At 45.9% G+C, this 5,363-nt stretch overlaps 1 long non-coding RNA gene across 1 annotated transcript; it reads right to left on the bottom strand.

Moving 5' to 3' along the window:
* Positions 1–715: 715 nt before the first annotated feature.
* Positions 716–1,698, bottom strand: LOC310778103. The gene is made up of 3 exons (XR_014552760.1): positions 1,644–1,698; positions 984–1,141; positions 716–855 (listed from the first exon to the last, which is right to left on the bottom strand). It is a non-coding gene; the product is annotated as an uncharacterized lncRNA (long non-coding RNA).
* Positions 1,699–5,363: the final 3,665 nt, after the last annotated feature.

Below are 5,363 nucleotides of genomic sequence, written 5' to 3'. Positions count from 1 at the left end.
TGGTAGTCAAATAAACTATTAGAAAGTTAACAGAAGTAATAATAAAGTAATGAATAAAAATCTGATTCACTGAAATAGACACGGACACAGAAATAACATTATTGTCCATTTGTGCTGAGGAATAAGACGACTGGGGGAAAAACCTACCAATGGCGTCTCTGGAGGACAGTTTGGGAACACAGGCGGTAGCAGGCTTCCCTTGGGCATTCTCTTTGCGAATGGGCGGGTGGCTTAGGTCGTCCTCCCAGGACCTGATTGTGGCAGCCAGGTCGGCAAACTGGCCTTTCCTGAGTCTGAGTGAGGATGCAGAGTGGGTCACAACTGGTGGGATGGGAGGGCACAGTTCGGAGCTGCAACTGAGGTGCCTGAAACGGTAGTAATATGTTGTCTCAGGCAGTGGTTTGCGAACCCAAAGGGGCGAGACAAAATCTCAAGGCACACCTATACTGTATCCGTGCAAAATAGCCTCTAGTCTATAACGTGTTATCACTCTAAACATTTTTTATGGCAAATACAATTTGACAAACAACTATTACTCATGAGATTGTTATTAACAAAAGAAAATTCAGGAATTAATTTGAAACTTTGTAAAATTACTACATCAAAGCAGTTTTTGTATACTGTAGTTTTACCTACCTGCGGCGTGTTGGCTGTGCGTCCTGCGTGGGCGATGACATTGATGATGCTAGATATAGCGTTTGGAGATGGTGATGAAGTTTGCAGACGCTAGATAGCGTTTGAGAGGGAGATGGCGCCTGGAGACGCTGGATAGCGCTTGGAGATGGGGATGGCGAGCAACGGGAGTCCTATCTTGACCACAGGGTTCCACGATGACGGCTCGTTCGGCAGCCCAAACTGGAAGGGAGAGAACAGGTGAGTGAGTCAGCTGGCCAGGCTAACAGATTACTCACACGCAAGGATTCAGGATCTAGGAGATGACCTCTCCTTTTCTGATGCATTGAGAGCATTGATCCTGTGCTTACTCCAAGGGCTGTTTCCCCCCGTTGTGGTCCCGTCTGTGTCCCTTCGCCCCTCGGGTTTGCTCGGCACCACCAATCCCGAAAAATGCCAGCTGCCGCCAATTACTTCACTCTGCAGCTCGCCCCGAGGTGCAACTCGTGCAGGAAGTGATGTCACTCAACTGGAAGTGATGTCATCAGGCGCACACACACACACACACACACACACACACACACACACACACACACACACACACAGAGGCATAAGACTGATGATGTCAACACTGATGTCATAAGGGGACACACACACACACTGACGATGTCATCAGTGATGTCATAAGGGGGCACATCACATCCAAATGCCTAAGTCCATGTTGTACACAACATATCATTAAACCAAATATCTGTCCATACCATCCCCAAAATATAAGCTAGTCTACATCATCCACACACACACACACACACACACACGCATGCACGCAACACACACACACACACAGACAGACAGACACACGCAGCACACACACACACACACACACACACACACACACACACACACACACACACAGACACACACAACCAACTTCAACAGCATCACAGCCTGGCAGATGCATACTGTATGTCACTGACATGCACTAGCTACAAACACTGCCAGCCAGAATATTTTTAATAACGTAACGTTACCCTTGATGTGGTGATGTGGATAACTTCCTGGCCCATGACCATGCACTTTCCACGCCAAAAAGCATCAATCCCAGGTTTTCCACCAACTCCAACTTTAAATCAAAAAACGGGATTGATAATAATCCTAAAGAGTTTCCTCCTTGCAGTTACGTTCACGTTGTAGCTAGCCAGCCAAATAGGGAAGGCTGGCTTCATTGAACATGATGGTAGCGCTACTTAGCGTTAAATACATTACTTGCAGCTGTTTTTTCCTCCACTAAAACATGTCTTCCCACCTCCTGACTCCTTGGATCAGAAAACAATCCATAACGTTATATGATCAATACCTTGTTTGTATCGTCTAGATCATAAAATCACTGCTAAACATTTAGCGTTAGCAAAGTTGCTAAAGGCTGAGGTTATCTACTCCCCACCCGATTTATTGTCATAGCTAGCTAACGTTAACATCAGCCTCTTGCAATTATAAATTGGCTAATGTTACTCACCCATCTCAAATAACCGCATTCAAGACATCTCGGACTGCTGTAGCATTAGGTAGTCTCCAACTGCAGGGCAGAATCACCATTGTTAACAAAAGTAAAAAAGCTTGTCCACTCGTTTTTTTTAGAGACAAGTCAGTCACTAGCCAAAATTAGCGTTAGCTAGTTAGCTTGCCTTGTTCCTCTCTGATAAACAAAAATCCATTCAATAACGTTAACGCTATGTGTTGCTGTTTTGTTTGTTGTTTTTACCATGGAGCCGAACCCACAGAGTTCCCATCCACTCCACAACATGCGAACCGGTAACATAAAGTTAAAAACATAGCAGTTATGCTATGTAATGCTACACCCATGGCAGTTTCACATAAGCTGTGTTGAGTCGACAGCAGTGCCCGGATCTAGGTTACAGTAGGGAGGGGGTAGCCTACTGGCTAGCTACTGTCAGGCCTCCTGGACATGTAGCAGCCTTGAAGTGTGTTTCTACATCCCGTTACACACAGAATGAAAGCCACTAAATCCCCCATGATGCCATCAGTGAACTGAGCTCATGCATGCTTTTACCACAACTTATTTAAAAATAATATAAATAGGTATTCATATAACCTACCGTAAAATCCTGCTCACTTCTTAATATGGGAGAGGAGGGAGACAAGCTGCTGCTTCCAGAAAATTCCACTGGACTGAGGGGCCGGCGGGAAAATGAATGGACCAGGACATGGGCCAGAGTAGCCCAACCAGATGTCCAACCGCAAAATACCCCCTTAACACATTGAGTGCCAAGGACGTCTGTGGACGTCCTAAAAAAAAGTAACGAGGAGTGCCAAGGACGTCTGTGGACGTCCTAAAATCATAATTCATATTATTCCATAATTCTGCTGTTTAAGGTCGTACCTAGCCAGTGAGCATGAATCCCTTCAAGGGATCACACGGCGCCACCTTAAACATCGACACGGAAGCTGCGCCACCCACCTCAGATCCTTTACTTTGTACAGGAGAAAGCAGGGAAAAGACGTGATCAAAGTGGAAACCGATCATGCTTCAGCCAGAGCCGTATATATTGCTCTGTCTACAGCGGAGAGTGGGCTCGGCTGCATCCGCGCTCACAACTGAGCTCTTATGCTTCTATCTATCTGCACACGATTCCCTGCCTGAAAGCCAGCATCCGAAGCCGAACGGCCAAGCCTTTTCGTTCAGTCGCGTTTGGCATTTCCTTGATGCGCGCTGGGATTCGTCCGGGGCAAAAACGAGTCTCAGAAAACAAACTGTGCGTGTGGGGAGGAGCCCGCAGCTCAGAGGTGGAGAGGGGGGGGGGGGGGGGGGGGGGGCACGCAGGCTGCACAAAAACCACACCACACGCCACCACATCAGAAAACACCAGCCAGAGTCAGTGAATGTGCTCGAAATTAGAGTGCAAAAGGTATTCATAAAAGGGACTATATCTTGGAAAGTAAAAAAAAACTACAGAAAACCCTTGAAAGTGCACTTTTTTCAAAGGCTGTCATTTCATAATGGAACTGTCTAGAAACAAAATTTCTTCTTTGGAAGAAGCAGGGGTGTTCAATGTTTCATTAAAGTCCAGCCCTATCAATATAGCCCTAATAGAAAAAATTCTATAGCTGTTTTCAACTGAATGGAAGTGAATCTGGCACAGGCTGCAGACAATTTTACTGAAGCGCTGTGGCACTCAATGTGTTAAAGCCCTCTTACCCAATCATATTGGGCTATGAGCAGCCCAAGAGTGTGTTTATAGTACCACAGCTAGCCCAGAATACTTGACCCAGGTGAATAGACCAACTATATGTTTACACAAACAGCCCAGGAGTTTTTACTGTGCATATTACATTATATACATTATTTTGCGGTGCGGAGTGTGGACTGCTCTCTCGCACTGCTCCGAGGCACAGATCACTCATCACAGACATGCCCACTTTCCAACGGTCAAATCAAACTCCTCCACACGCTATGTCCCGCCTCTCTACCCTGTTTCACTGGGAATATTGCATGATAAGGAATCACATCACCTGGAAATGCCATTTAAGCTCGACTTTAAAGGTCCCAATTCGTGCAGCTGTAACCTCTTAAAAACGTGTTTCTCTGGTCCATAAAACATGATTCTGGATTAATTTGTCGAAAATATAGCAACCCCGTTTGTCGTGACGGAGTTGTCCCTTCCTCGTCCCAAGAATGGTCTGTTTCTATAATATATTCAGAACTAACAGTTCCCATTGGGCGCTGAGGGAGAGCCCGCCCCAGGCTCCCAGCGGCCAATCAGATTAGCGTCTGTGGACCAGCACGCTAGGTTGTGACTACAACTAACGCTATCGTTAACTTAACGTTGCTACGCTAAAGAGGACATCTCAAAATGCCTAGACTTACCGAATGCACCTCCGCAGTTGCTGGATCACGTACAGTTGGCGTCGCTCCAGCTAGAAGTGTTAATTTTGTGGCTATAGACAAAATGGTGCAGGTAGCTTGTGTGAGAGAGACCCGCGCAGTATGCGTGAGGAAGCTCGTGACGTCCCAATTCCCCTCTGGGCAAACGAAGCGTTTGGGGGTGTGGCTTGGAGGAGACTGCAGGGGGAAGCTGGATAGGGACAAATCCAACTGTGGCAGTTCTGAGCTTGTGACCACTCATTACAGGGAGGGCTGACAGCAGTATATATGCATTTACAAGTAAAAACAGCTTTTGCACGGAATGGGACCTTTAACTCTGCTGTTGACCCTAGATTTATTTCCCACAAAGTCATGTGAGAGGAGCATGGAAGGAAGAGAGTATCACTCCGCTGTTGATATGACAAATATAGAGCAGAGCCTTGAGAACATGGCAGAAAGGTCAGCCAGACTGCAGCCGATAAGACCGCATATACTGTACATCCAAGACCATCAAAGTGCTGTAAAGATGGTCTCTCTATGGCAACATGCACTCACCATACCAAAGCTGTTGCCAATACTGTTGTGTTAAGCAATAGTCGTTTATATATATATATATATATATATATATATATATATATAGCCATATGAGTATATGGCTGCAGTCAATATTGACATTCAACCACTCAACTCTGAGCGCCCCCTGCTGGTTGAATGTCATTATTGACTGCACGTGCTCCCGCAGCCGTACCGCACCAGCACCTCAGAGGCAAAGCAAAGAAATGTAATGCTAGGTCTGTAATAGCTGAACTTTAATATCATCATCAGTATATAAATGGGAGCTGGGGCTCTGTCTGTTTCTTTGTTTGTT

This window comes from Poromitra crassiceps (genome assembly GCF_964638095.1).
Source record: "Poromitra crassiceps genome assembly, chromosome: 1".
NCBI lineage: Eukaryota > Metazoa > Chordata > Actinopteri > Beryciformes > Melamphaidae > Poromitra > Poromitra crassiceps.
This window is presented reverse-complemented; position numbering and strand designations above follow the sequence as displayed.